Consider the following 15,453-nt stretch of genomic DNA (forward strand, 5'->3'; position numbering starts at 1 on the left):
TGGTGTCAGAAGTGGGATGGCTTAGAACTCCAGTTGGAAAGGCTGATGATGGGGAACAGGAACAGACTACAGCATGCATCTGGAGGGTAAGGGATCCATTTAAAATCCCCCAGTCTGCCTCCCTGTCCTCATCACCAGCTGGACTGGCTGGTGGTAAGAGTCATCTTTTGCTCCAAAATTTTCTTTAAGAGGCTTGAGGGAGATTTAAAATGAAAACGCTGGGTATAGCCAAATAGGGGTTGGCTTTTGTTGCTGACTGATTGGTGGTGAGTCCAAGCACATGGTTCTGAGTGAGTGAAGTCCAGAATGGGACCGCAGCCACACCGGTGTTGTCAGTGTCACTGAACAGCTGCTGAAAGCAAGGGCGGTTTCCCCTGGCACATAAGGAGTGAGTGAAGCTGACGGTTTGTGTGGACTTCCACACCATCCTTGGAGAGGGTAGTGTTGCTGGATGCCTGTGCTATCCTTGGAGAGGTTAGTACTGTTGGGCTCCTGCGCTGTCCTTGGACAAGACAGTGCTAACATGGGTGGGATTGCTCCCTCAAGTATGTCTCCAACTGAGGGGAAAGGTTTCTCACAGCCTGGGACTCCCTTGTCTCAGATAAGAATTTACAGTCAGCTAGGTAAATTGCTGGCAGGTTTGAAACTAAGGAGACTTAAGAAATTAATAAGCATTTGGAATGGCTATACTCAGGGGAATTCCCAGAAAAAATGGCCACTAGAGGATAGCTTTGACTTAGAAAAGCTTGCTTATCTTAGAGTTTTCCTCGAGGAAGAATGTCCTAACCAGATGGAATATTGGTGCCTCTGGGATCATGTGGCGCAGAGGGAAAAAAATCAAAGCATTATGGCTAGCCAAAAAGATTCTATTGAAAAGCTGCAGCAACAATTGGCTACTCTAAAGAAACAGCTTGATTCCCCAGATGTGCCATCTGCACCCCCACCCTGCTTTGGACCCTTGTCAGCTGAACATTCTTTCCTGTTCTCCTGTAAACCTTATGGGACGTGACTTGTTGTGTAAATTGGGTGCAAACCTTCTCTGTAGAGAGGAAGGGATATTTGTTGACCTCCCCTCCCCCCCAAATCAGGCTCCAAATTTGATGGCATTACTACTCTCAGAGGAATCTGAGCTCTCAGGACATACACCCCTCCTGGACCCCTCAGATGTCCCAGAGACATTGTTTAGGGAGGCAGAAGAGGGCATTAAGCCTATAATCTCTTCCCTCCTTGAACAAGGGATACTTGTTTATACAACTTCACCATGTAATACACCTATACTACCTGTGAAAAAGGAGGAAAAATTTTACAGCCAGGGTAAGCAAATCTATAGATTTATACAAGACCTAAGAGCCACTAACAAGTTTGTAATCACTAGATTTTCAGTAGTACCTAACCCTCCTACTATTCTTTCCTCTATTCCACCCACTTCTAAATGGTTCTCTGTAATAGATTTATGGTTCTACCTTTTCTATTCCAATGCATAAGAATGCCCAATTTCTCTTTGCCTTTTCCTTTCAGGGTCGTCAATTAACCTGGACACGTTTTCCCCAAGGTTATTATGAAAGCCCTACTCCGTTTTCTAAGTTTTTAAAAGCTGGCCTTAATTCTATCCCTCTTCCCTGCAGCTCTGTGTTGGTTCAGTATGTTGATGTGTTAATTGCTAGAAAAACAGGGTGTAAAACTGATAACTTGCATATGTTAACATGTCTTGCTGGATAGGGTCACAAGCTTATCCCTTTAACTTATGCTTGCCCTCTTATTTTCCAGACAGTCTGCTGTTGTTTATACTGACTCAAAGTATGCTTTCTCTGTCATGCCACAGGACAAATTTGGAAATGAAGTTTCCTTACCTGTTCTGGCTCTGCTATCTCTCATGGTCCCCTTACCTCCCAACTTCTTGATGCCATTCAGCTACCCACATCCCTCTCTATTACCCATTGCCCAGCCCACACAGGTGCTACCGATCCTGTTTCTCTGGTAATGAGAGCTGATGCAACAGCCAGACATGCAGCAGCACATGGACCTCTGGCTCCCTTTCAGATTCTGGTCTCTCTTTCTCTCCCTGTTGCTTTGCAGGACCTGACAGAACTACAGCAAGCTGCTCAACCTGCAGAGAGAAACCTTTGGGAGAAAGCAGATGATTCCTTATCCCCAGCTGGGGATAATGGTTGTGCCTGATGGCCGCCCAGTTGCCACAAGATCTCTCACATGGCAGCTTGCTCAGGTGTCTCATCAAATGACACATGAATAAAAGGGGGGTGGCCTCACAGATTCTAAAACAATAGTAGGCCCCAGGCATGCACCTAGAAGCTGCAAGGGTATCTAATTCATGTGTGACTTGTAAGCAGTTTAATGTTGCAGGAGGAGACCCACAGGCTAGTGGCCATACAAAGAAGAAACCTAGACATAAAATGCCTGTTAGAAAAGCTTGCACCTGCAGGTGAAGGAAGCCCTCCCAGTACCTACTGATGTACTGTGCCACAACATCCAACCAGGGGACTACGTGTTTGTGAAGGAACGTCGCAGAACTGCCTAGTAGCCTGGTGGGAAGGACTGTTCCAAGTGCTGCTCATCACCCCACAGCAGTAAAGATGAAGGAGCGCCCCTTGTGGATCCACGCAAGTCATGTATGCAGAACTGCAGATCCAACAGAGCTGATTGACCCTGTCACCCAGGATCCCGCACTGGAGGACTCACCTGAGGATGAGGTTCAGCACATGGAGGTGGCAGACTCTCAAACCAGACAGTTACCAAATGGCCCTCCACCAGGAGCTTCAAGGTACATCCTGAGAGGTAGGACTGTGCCAGCAAAGACCTACAGGTGAGCCTGGCACCCTGTAGCTCTCACAAAGGGGAATCCTTTCCAGTATTGAGTGAACTGAGAGACTACAAAGTCTCAAAGAGTGCCTGCAGAAGCAAGCCAAACAATACTAACTGATTAAGCTTAGTTAGAGAGACTGCTTTGCTAGGTGCTAGCTAATTACTATATTATTATCCTTTCTACTTTAGAGATTTAAGATACTATAATAGGATGGGGATTGTTTTCTTTTTAGTAGTCACGGTAGCCTTGGTATATAACTTTCCCCACCCTTATCAGGAAGCCTCACAGAAGATTGTCCCCCTCACCAATACAAGTGACTGTTGGATATGTGAACAGCTTGTCAAAGGTTCTGAAGGCCTTTTACCATTACAGTTTATCCCAACTCCTGCCTCCCTGTGGACCAGACCCCTAAAGTTCAGATTTACTGGTAGTCAGTATTCTACAGGAGAGCGGGAGTGGGTAGATGCCCAGAATAACAACACTGTACCAGGAGTACATGGTCATGGAGCTTGCGACCAAGGAGCTTGCGAACAGGTGATTGCTAACAGGGAGTTTTGAGAGGGAGTTCGGAAGGGGAGAGGGAAGGGTGGGAGGTTCTCTTGTCTGTCTTTTTAAATCCCTTTTCCAGGACAGCAGCGATGGTTGATGATGGGTCTGGTGGTGTTACCTGCACGGCGTGTGCCATGTTTGTCTTCCTCCCGGAAGAAAGTACGGATTTCATCTGCACGAAGTGCAAGCTGGTCGAGATTTTGGAAGAAAAAAATTAGAGGACTGGAGGCCCAAGTGTCGACCTTACGCTTGATCAGAGAGGATGAAGACTTCCTTGATAGAAGGCAGCAATTGATCCTTCAAGCACGGCAGGCAGAGGATCCAGTGAGGGCAGTACGTGACCAAGAAGAGAACTGGCAGCATGTAACTTCTAGAAGGGGAAAAAGGCCAGCACGGGATTCCCCCGATGCTATAGAGGTAAGCAATCGCTTTCAAGCTCTCTCCACAGGCTCTGCAGTGCTGAAAGCTCTGGAAGGGACCTCACAAGGTAGAAACCAGAAGGGGGCACCATCTACTGAAAGGCATGGGATGCGGGTTCCACAGCCACCACCCCCAAAAGGAAACGACGGGTGGTGGTGGTCGGGGACTCCCTCCTAAGAGGGACTGAGCCACCCCTCTGCCGTCTGGACCTGGAATCTCTAGGTGTGTGCTGCTTACCGGGAGCTCGCATTCGGGATGTCACTGAGAGGCTTAGCAAGCTGATCAAACCTTCAGATCGCTACCCCTTCCTGCTTCTCCATGTAGGAACGAATGATACGGCCAAGAATGACCTTGAGCGGGTTGCTGAAGATTATGTAGCACTGGGAAGAAGGATCCAAGAATTTGGAGCGCAAGTGGTGTTCTCGTCCATCCTCCCTGTTGAAGGGAAAGGACTGGGCAGGGATTGTCGAATTGAGGACGTAAATGCGTGGTTGTGCAGGTGGTGTCGCAGAGAGGGCTTTGGTTTCTTCAACCATGGGACTCTGTTCCGGGCGCAAGGATTGTTGGGAAGAGATGGGATCCATCTAACGAAGAGAGGAAGGAGCATCTTCGTGGGCAGGCTTGCAAACCTAGTGAGGAGGGCTTTAAACTAGGTTCGTCAGGGGACGGTGACCAAAACCCTGAGGGGAGTGGGAAAGTCAGATACCGGGAAGAAATGCATACAGCAAGGAGCGAGAAAGGAGGACCCCAGTTTCGAATGGAGAAGATCAACTGATTACCTGAAGTGTTTGTACACTAATGCGAGAAGCCTGGGCAACAAACAGGAAGAACTGGAGGCCCTGGCCCGGACCAAGAAATATGATTTAATTGGGATAACAGAGACTTGGTGGGATGACTCGCATGACTGGAGCGCTGTCATGGAAGGGTATAGATTGTTCAGGAAGAATAGGCAGGGGAGAAAAGGAGGAGTTGCACTATATGTAAGAGAGCACTATGATTGCTCTGAACTCCAGTATAAAGAGGGAGGAAAAACTTGTTGAAAGTCTATGAGTCAGGTCTAAAGGAGCAAACAGCAGTGATGTTGTGGTTGGTATCTGCTACAGGCCACCGAACCAGGTGGATGAGGTAGATGAGGCTTTCTTCGGACAACTGAGCGAAGCTTCCAGATCGCAGGCCCTGGTTCTCATGGGGGACTTTAATCACCCTGACATCTGTTGGGAAACCAATACGGCAGTACACAGGCAATCCAGGAAGTTTTTGGAGAATGTTGGGGATAACTTCTTAGTACAAGTGCTGAAGGATCCGACCAGGGGCCGTGCACAGCTTGACCTTCTCCTCACAAACAGGGAGGAACTAATAGTGGACGTAGAGGTGGGTGACAACCTGGGAAGCAGTGATCATGAGATGGTAGATTTCAGGATCCTGACCAAAGGAAGGAAAGAGTAGTAAAATACATACCTTGGACTTCAAAAAAGCAGATTTTGACTCCCTCAGAGATCTGATGGAAAGAATCCCCTGGGATGTTAACATGAAGGGGAAAGGAGTCCAGGACAGCTGGCAGTATTTTAAAGAAGCCTTATTGAAGGCACAGAAAGAAACCATCCTGACGCGTAGCAAGAGAGGCAAACCTGGTAGGAGACCAGATTGGCTTACAGGGGAAATCCTTGGTGAACTTAAGCACAAAAAGGAAGCTTACAGAAAGTGGAAACTTGGACAAATGACTAGGGAGGAGTTTAAATGTATAGTTCGAGAATGCCGGGGGGTTATCAGGAAGGCGAAAGTGCAAATGGAGTTATGACTGGCTAAGGATGTGAAGGATAACAAAGGTTTCTACAGGCATGTCAACAAGAAGAAGGTGATCAGAGAGGGTGTGCAGTCCCTAATGGATGAAGGAGGTAACCTAGTGACAGAGGATGTGGGGAAAGCTGAAGTACTCAATGCTTTCTTTGCCTCTGTATTCACGGACAAGGTCGGCTCCTGGACTTCTGTGCTAAGTGATGCAAGATGGGAAGAAGATGGACAGCCCTTGGTGGGTAAAGAACAGGTTAGGAACTATTTAGAAAAGCTAACCGTACACAAATCCATGGGTCCAGACTTAATGCACCCGAGGATACTGAGGGAGTTGGCAAATGTCATTGAAGAGCCTTTGGCCATTATCTTTGAAAAGTCGTGGAGATCGGGAGAAATCCCGGATGATTGGAAAAAGGCAAATGTAGTGCCCATCTTCAAAAAAGGGAACAAAGACGATCCAGGGAACTATAGGCCGGTCAGTCTTACCTCGGTTCCCGGAAAAATCATGGAAGGGATCCTAAAGGAATCCATTTTGAGACACTTGGATGAGAGGAAAGTGATCAGGAATAGTCAGCATGGATTCACAAAGGGCAAGTCGTGCCTGACCAATCTGATTAGCTTCTATGATGAGGTAACTGGCTCGGTGGACATGGGAAAGTCAGTGGATGTTATATACCTTGACTTTAGCAAGGCTTTTGATACGGTCTCCCACAATATTCTTGCCAGCAAGTTAAGGGAATGTGGATTGGATAAATGGATGGTAAGATGGATAGAAAGATGGCTAGAAGGCCGGGCCCAGCGGGTAGTGATCAACGGTTCGATGTCAGGATGGCGGTCGGTTTCTAGTGGAGTGCCCCAAGGTTCGGTTCTAGGACCGGTTTTGTTCAATATCTTTATTAATGACCTGGATGAGGGGATAGATTGCACCCTCAGCAAGTTTGCAGATGACACTAAGCTAGGGGGAGAGGTAGATACGCTTAGGGGCAGAGATAGGATCCAGAGTGACTTAGACAAATTGGAGGATTGGGCCACTAGAAATCTCATGAGATTCAACAAAGACAAGTGTAGAGTCCTGCACTTGGGACGGAAGAATCCCAAGCATAGTTACAGGCTGGGGACCAACCAGCTAAGTAGTAGTTCTGCAGAAAAGGACCTGGGGGTTACAGTGGATGAGAAGCTAGATATGAGTTAACAGTGTGCCCTTGTAGCCAAGAAGGCTAATGGCATATTAGGATGCATTAAGAGGAGCATTGCCAGCAGATCCAGAGATGTCATTATTCCCCTTTATTCGGCTTTGGTGAGGCCACATCTGGAGTATTGTGTCCAGTTCTGGGCCCCCCACTACAAAAAGGATGCGGAAGCATTGGAGAGGGTCCAGCGGAGGGCAACCAAAATGATTAGGGGGCTGGAGCATATGATCTACGAGGAGAGGCTGAGGGACCTGGGTCTGTTTAGTCTGCAGAAGAGAAGAGTGAGGGGGGATTTGATAGCAGCTTTCAACTTCCTGAAGGGAGGTTCCAAAGAGAATGGAGAGAGGCTGTTCTCAGTAGTGACAGATGGCAGAACAAGGAGCAATGGTCTCAAGTTATGGTGGGAGAGGTCCAGATTGGATATTAGGAAAAACTATTTTACTAGAAGGGTAGTGAAGCATTGGAATGGGTTACCTAGGGAAGTAGTGGAGTCTCCATCCCTAGAGGTATTTAAGTCTCAGCTTGACAAAGCCCTGGCTGGGTTGATTTAGATGGGATTGGTCCTGCCTAGCGCGGGGGGCTGGACTTGACGACCTTCTGGGGTCTCTTCCAGTTCTATGATTCTATAAGGGGATGGTTGGATGAAATAACATGATCTTGGTAACTAATTGACCATTCATTATCAGTTGGAAATAGGTCAATGGAGGGATGATAGGAGTTGCTATAGGGAACTTTCTGGGTGTCTGGCTGGTGAGTCTCGCCCACATGCTCAGGGTTTAGCTGATCGCCATATTTGGGGTCGGGAAGGAATTTTCCTCCAGGGTAGATTGGCAGAGACCCTGGAGGTTTTTCGCCTTCCTCTGTAGCATTGGGCACAGATTACAGCTGAAGGACTCTCTGCATGTTGAGTCCTTCAAAGTATTTGAATGCTTCAATATCTTTGATATAGGTGAGAGGATTATTCTAAGAGGGGTGGTTGAGATTCTGTGGCCTGCACTGTGCAGGGGGTCAGACTAGATGATCATAATGGTCCCTTCTGACCTTAAAGTCTATGACTCTATGGGGGGAACAGGCAGATTTGGCGTCAAAATCTGATTGCCTCAGGGATTCCCCTAACTCAAGAATTACATCCATCAGGGACTATGTTTCCATTGTGTGTTTAAAACAAAATTGGCACTGGTAAAGATCTGGGGTGGATCCCGGAAAATACCTGCTATCTTAGAGTATGGTTAAATCCAGGAAATGGGCAGTGGGTCATTTACCTCCCTCTAAGATGAGAATTCATCCTAGCAAAAGAAGAATACATAATGTCCAGAATAAACTTTGAGTAAGACTCCAATAGGAGTATTAAAGGGGGGAATTGTGGGGGGAAAAATCAAATAACTCCAATTGTCTAAGGTGGGACTGTGGAGGAAATCAAAATTCTCTAAAAGAAAACTGCTGTAAGGGTTAAAAGTTTTCCAGGCCTCTCTCCCTGAAACAGAGAAATCATCTTAACTTTAATGAAGACCCTTACAATGCCTCCAATCTCAAATTCATGGAGACTCCTAGTCTGTCACAAATTGCCATGTAAACTCTTATCTTTGTCATAGTTTGCCTTGTAGACTCCTCACTCAAGTTCTCATGTGCCTTTGTTCTGTAAAACTTACTTCTAGCACTTCTGGTGTGACCAGAAACATCTGAGTACTTCTTCTGAGACTTTGATATGTTAAAGAAAACAATCAACAACTAAACTGTCTGAACATACTGTATAAAGGATCCCTGAAACTCAGGGCTGCTGCTGCTCTCTGGTAGCTGTCAGCCTGCCTGCATGCATAATTTTCCTTCTAGATTTCTTTCCTGCCTCACTGCTTAGACCTCCTGCCTCGGACCCTTCTGGGGACTCTGTACCCCAGGGGAGCGAGATTTCCCCAACAATTGTTCACTGGTGTTCCTTGTAAGGTCTGTTGGAAGAGGGTACTTTGGGAGTGCTTTGCTGCAGGTGAGCCTCCAGAGATGGACTAGATTGGAGGCAAGTCTGAGTCAAGCCCCCTTGCTTGCAGCTGACACACACAACTGAGTGAGCAGTTGGCCTGGGGGAAGTCAGAATGCAGCTTGGTAAGTGTGGCTTTTTGGAGGGGCTAAGCATGGAAATTTCCATGTACTTGCTTCACTGGGATTGGTTGTGGGTTTGTTTCAAGAGGGTGCATTGGGAGTGCTTGGTTGCAGTTTCTATTTAGGGATTAATGGGGATGGGAGGCAAGACTCTGGAGATGGGACTCCCCTACTCGTAGTTAGCGGTCCCATACCAATGACAGCCAAAAGGGCAACTGAGTGAGCAGCCAACAGGGGAGTTCTTCTGCAAAAGTTCCCTTATGGGTTGCACCTGCTTGCTACTTCATTTGGTGACCCCCTAGTTCTTACGCTATGGGAATGAGTAACTTTTCCATATTGACTTTTTTCCCACCTCAGTCCTGATTTTGAGACCTCTCTCCCTTGGGTCTCTGCTTTTTCTAAGCTGAAGAGTCCCCGTCTTTTTCATTTCTCTTCATATGGGGAAGCATTCCAAAGCTGCCCTCAACTTTGTTGGCCTTTTTGAACCTTTTCCTGTGCCAGTTGGTCTTTTTAGAGATGAGGCGAGCACATCTGTAGGCTTATATGCAAGATGTGGGTGTACCCTGGCTTTCTCTAGAGGCGATAAGAGATTCTGTCTTCTCTATTCCTTTGTTAAAGGATTCCTAGCATTTGGTGTGTTTTTTGCCTCCTGCGGCCCATGGAGTGGATGTTTTTTTTTTTTCTCTGAGGACTCTCTGGGGAGTGGGTCTAGCCAAATGAGTCCCCATCCTCTTGTACGTATCATCGGGATTACTTTTTCCAGTGTGCCTTACTTTACCTTTTATCAAGATGAACTTTGATTTGCTCTTTTTTGCCTAGTCCCTCAGTTTTGTGAGCTCTTTTTGAAGCTCTTGGCAGTCTGCTTTAGCTGCAAATTTTGCCAGCTCACTGTTTACCCCTTTCTCCAGATCCTTTGTGACTAGGTTGAATAGGATTGGTCCCAGTACAGACCCTTGAGGGACACGGCTAGTGCCTTTATTCTTCCCCTTTGTTTCCTGTCTTGTAAGCAGCTCTCAGGCCATGAGAGGACCTTTCCTCTTATCCCATGACCACTTCCTTGGCCTTGAGCCTTTGGTGAGGGACCTTTTCAGAGGCTTTTCTGGAAATCTCTAAGGATGCTCTATCCACTTGGTCCAGCTGAAAGGACTCTAGTAAGGGCTGACTTCCCTTTCCAGAAACCACATTGACTGCTTTCCCCCAACAAATGATGTTCATGCGTGCGTCTGAGAATTTTATTCTTGACCATAGTTTCAACTAACTTGCCCGGTATGGACGTTGGACTTGACCCGTCTGTGGTTGCCAGGATGGCCTCTGGAGCCCTCTTTTACATATTGGCGTCCCATTAGCTATCTTCCAGTCATTAGGGACAGAAGCTGGTTTCCAAGGCTAGGTTACAAACCCTGGTGAATAGTTGCACAGTTCCACGTGGAGTTCTTTCAGCCCTCTTGGGTGAATGCCCTCTGGTCCCAGTTACTTATTCTGGTTCAGTTGACTGGTTTGTTCCAAAATCTCCTCTAGCGACACCTCAATCTGGGACAATTCCTCAGGTTTGTCACCTAAAGAGAAGGGCTCAGGTTTGGGACCCTGCCTACTCACCTCCTCAGCCATGAAGATGGAAGGGAAGAGCTCCACAATGACCTTGTCATCTTTGAGTGCTTCTTGAGCATTTGGCTGGCCAAGTGGCCCCCGTTGTGGTTTAGCAGGCTTCCTGCTTCTGATGTACTGAAACAACATTTTGCTCTTCCTTTTTGAGTGTTGGGCTAGCTGCTCTTCAGACTCCTCCTTTTTTTGGCTCTTCCTCTTGTGTTTTTACACATAAGAGGGAGAGCATTTTGGACAGTTTATGCTCCTTTCTGTTTTTCTCACTAGGATTTAACTTTTTCATTTGAATGAAACGGATGCCTTTTTCTCTCTCCTGGCCCCTTTTGCTTGGTAAGCCACGGTGGCATTTTCTTGGTTCTCTTACTGTGGTGGCTTTGGGTTTGGTTTGGTTTTTGTGTGTTTAATGTGGGGGTCTCCATTTTAAGTTGGGCACCTCTTATGGTGTCTTTGAAAAGTTTCCATGCAGCTTTCAGGGATTGTCACTGTAGCTGTTGAATTTCTGTTGAGCCAAGCTCCTCACTTTTGTGTGGCAGGCGCTCACCTACGTACAAGGATCTGAGCAGATCCAAAAGGGATAATATAGAGCCTCTAATGATACCAAACAAAAAAAATTAAGCTCAGTGTCAGCACTAATCTCTCACAGATCCCAAATTCCTGTTGTATTGCCCTCTCAGAGCTGAAGGAAATGTGCTAACTTTTTTGGGGGGTGGGAGGGAGGGAGAGCAGGTTTGATACCTAATATTTTGTGAAGTCATGTGAATGTTACTGCATCCTTTCAATGGGGAAAAAACAACTGCCAGTGAAATGAGAAAATCCAATATTCACACAGATATGAGTAACTTAAATATTTAGTGCCAGAGATCTCACATTCCATTTGAAACTCTGCTCAGATGTACGTTGTGATTTTCAAATCAAGTTGTCACTGCTTTCCAGGAGATGTCAGCAAAGTGCCTCCGAGCTCTGTTAGATTCAGCAGCCGATCTTTCAGTGACTCACTTGTTTTTAGTCTTTGTCCTAAGTGCGCTGTGGGAGGTTTACAATTTTTCTCTTTTTAAAAGGTGTTTTGAATGTTCGAGAACAAAGTAATCATCCTGGCATTTGCAGCAAAACTCTAATCATGGAAAGTCTGATTTGTAGTTTAATGCCTTGTACTTGATTTTGTGCAGTTTTCTGGTATACTAAGGGGTCAGTATACATATAGAGGAAAATATAATACAATGACTTTTAATTATATGTTTATACATAGACTATACTAAATTGCATATCTACCATAAATACTCTTTGGAGATACTGAAGGAAAAAGAGGTATGATATTTATAGACTTATTTTAGGCTCTGATTTAGTAAGGTACTTAAGTATATCTTTCTCTAAGCAGGAGAGTAATCCTAATGGTACTGATCAAATGTTAGGGTAGGTATGTCTAGAAGAACCTTAGTGAGCCAGCCTTAATGCTGATCACAATAATATCGGTCTTGTACTGACTTCCTGAGTGCCCACTGAAGCCAATGGGAATCTTTTCATTGACTGTGAAAAGGGCTTTGAAAAGACTTTGGGGGCATGTTTTTTTCCCCCCAAGCTTAGTTTTAAAATACATAGAGTTGACAAACTTATGGAACAGTTTCAATGACAAATCACCGAGTCTAGAATTGTCCTACATTATCACAAATTTCAACTACACTAGGTTAAAACAAGAAACCTAAAAATGCTATAGTTGTCTTCATATTTTCATCACCTACCACACGCAGTCCTGGAGATTTAAAATTCCATCCCTCAGGTAGAGCGCCAATGCCTTTTTAACAGGAGCTGAATGTGGTTCAAAGGAGCTCACTTAATAGGGCATAAAATCCCAGATAAGGAAAAGTAGTGTTTTGAAGCTCTACAGTTGTGGGTAAAACATTTAAGAATTAACTTAGGGACATCTCATGGCCTGTGAATGAGATTTTAGCTCCTAAACGGGTGTTGCTTTTTTAAACTGAGATTTATTGTACCTTTGAAAATGTTACCCTCTATCCATAACTTTCACTACTTTCTTTGTTCTTGAATAACTGAAGAGCCAAAATATTTTTACTTCATCATGACCGTAAAGTCAGAAGGGGATCCCTGATCAAGATCCCCTAAATTCTAATCTGATTTCTGGCTTAATTCATCTAGTGATCTCTGCAGCAAAGCCAGAGTTTGGCCATTGTACTAACAAGAACACGAACACATCTTTTATACAAAGACATCAGGTCTGTTTAAAGCTCTTGCGTGACATTTATAGTAGCTAATTTTTCTGTATTCTCATGAAAATATCTAGGCCATCTTAAAAAGCTGCTCTGTACAACAGTGGTTTAGGCCATAACAATGGAGAAATGCATCAATTTGCCTAGTGTTATGATGGGATTATCTATTGCATGGCACTAAAGAGCAGAATTGAAAGGACAAGGCACCTAGGCTTGACTTTTCCCTTCTTGTGTACTTGTACCTGTGGGAGAGCTTCTGCAATGACCTACTGACCAGAGACTGTAAATTCCAGCTAGTAAACTCTGATGAATAAAATCCATGTCTGGGAAGACAAGACATGACTATGGTTTTAACTAACTAGAAACATTTCCAATGTATGCATTTTTGCCCTTGATGCAGTAAGCTACTTAAATACACGCCCAGTCTTGTTGGAGTCAAAAGGACTACTAACAGACTTAGAGATGTGCTTCTGAACATTACCACAGGTTAGAGGATACTTAAACTGGGCCAGTCTTAAAGGCAGTAATTCTAGTACCTAAGCCTTCTGCAAGCTTCTGTTGACCAAGCTAGAGCAATCTATGCTTAGCTTGTCTCTCCTGCAAGTTACTCTTTGCTTTTCTCATACAGCCACTCATTGCTTGGTCTGGTAAAGTACCCAAGAGTAATCACTTCCAACCCTGATCCTTTAAGCTCTTGTGCTGCAGGCAACTTCCAGCCCAGTCAAGTGATTTCTGTTTACATTAATTCTTATATAAGATGCTGTTCTGTGCAGGTTGCGTACCATTGAATACAGCTGGGTTCCTGTTAGTTTAAAAAAATCCCAGCTTATGTCTATACTACAATGAACTATTGGAAAAAGGTATGCAAATTGCACACCTTTTTCTGATAGTTTTTTTTTCAGAAGAGGCTTTTCCAAAATTTGGCCTGTCTACACTGGGCCAAATTTTGGAAAAGACTCTTCTTTCAGCAGAGCCCCTTTACCTCTGAAGAGCATGTCTGCTCCTCCACAAAAGAAAGCAGAAGAGCAAATGTTCCCTGAAGGTGGAGGAATTTTTCCAAGTCAACCCCTGTAGTGTAGATATAGCCCTAGTACTACAGGAGAAAAGTTAAAGGGGCAGAACTCTAATTATTTGATCTTTCATATTAGCATACCAGGAAGTTGCTCTGCAGTTTACATTATTGCAGCTGAAGGACCCACCTGCCCAAGGGCCTATTCTGCTAAGTGCCATACAAATACATATGGGACAATCCCTGTACTAGCAATCCAAATGCACAAGGCAGACAACAAATGGAAAAGAGGAAGACTCCTCTCTTTTACAGATGGGGGCCTAAAGCAGTAGGTCATACATGAAGCCAGGGTACATTGGACTGAACCTAGATCTCTTTAGTCTAAGTCCAAAGAATTGGAAGAAGACCTACAAAATTATATAAACAATTGCTAATGTAAGCAAACCTATTTAATCAGTGTCACAGGGCAGTGGAAGTTAACTAATAGTTCCCCATGAAGGACTTTTGCTATTGATTTCCCATTATACTTGCAAGTATTCTAAATCTTTTATGGTGAAAAATCAGCTTTAGATAACATTGTACCTTATGTACATTAAGTTAATTTTCTTAGAATACTTGGCTTTTGTTTGGCAAAATAGGCGGAGAGGTGGGTATCTAATTTTCAGAGTAATGCTACCTGAATGTTCCCCTTCGTGGTTCACTCCATGAGCATCTCAGCTGGTCTTAAGTGTCCAGCTGACACCAGTCTCTAGGCAGGGACTTATCCCTTTGATTTCTGACTGCACAGCCCCCTGCAGTTCACTGGGGTAAATCTAGCAACACCCTTGGGATGTTGGGTGGGGCTGTTATACTCACTTCCAGCATGGAGCGCTGAGACAGAAGCTAAGTGTCTTGCCTAATCTCACACAGGATGTCTCTGTTGGGGAAGGGACTTGAATTCAAGTCTTCTGGGTCACAGTTGAGCATGCCAACTACTGGACCATACTTTGCCTTCCTCTTCAACAAAGATATTAGTAAGAAAATGAATCTCCTGAGGTCTCTGTAAATGCTTTGAGAACAATGGATGGAAGGTGATATTAGAAGCAAAGTAATATCACAGTAGGCAGAAGCTGGAATATCACTCTTGCAGTTGGAGGCGGTGATGTCTTTACTGTGCTTTGGGAATGCACTCAGATGGCATTTCATTGATACTTCAGAACTCTGTGTAGACCCCCCCCCCCCCAAAAAAAAAGTAAACTTCAGAACTTCTTGCCAGAGATGATCTGCATGCTTTACATTACTTGGCTGCAGCAATTCCCTGCTTAGCATGACTCTAGCAGAATTCAGATCTAAATTTTTACCAAGTTCTCCTAAGCCAAGCTAGAATTCATACCCCTCTCCCCATCCCATGATTTTAATGACCAGTGCTGGTTGGATCTCAGTCTAAGAAGCATCTTGAGAGAGTAAATTAACAATCAACACAAGAAGTTGTTGAGAGAAACAATGACCCTTCTTCCCTCAAAGCAAGGAAAATTTTGTTTGAATGTCTATTTAAAGACCTGAAAGGCATTTCTAGGCTGCTGCTGCTATCCTTACCCCCCAAATAAAGCATTATCTGTTCTATGGCTGCGTATGAGTAGGCAAAAATCACTTTTCTGTTCTTACCTCTCCTGGGTCTTGGAAAACTTCATATCCATTCTTAACCACTTCCACTTAACCAGTTCCACTAATTCCTCTCCATCTAGTGAAAGGGCAATAAATGCATATTGCAGACCA

The sequence above is a fragment of the Pelodiscus sinensis genome, chromosome 7 (assembly GCF_049634645.1).
Source record: "Pelodiscus sinensis isolate JC-2024 chromosome 7, ASM4963464v1, whole genome shotgun sequence".
In the NCBI taxonomy this organism is placed as follows: domain Eukaryota; kingdom Metazoa; phylum Chordata; order Testudines; family Trionychidae; genus Pelodiscus; species Pelodiscus sinensis.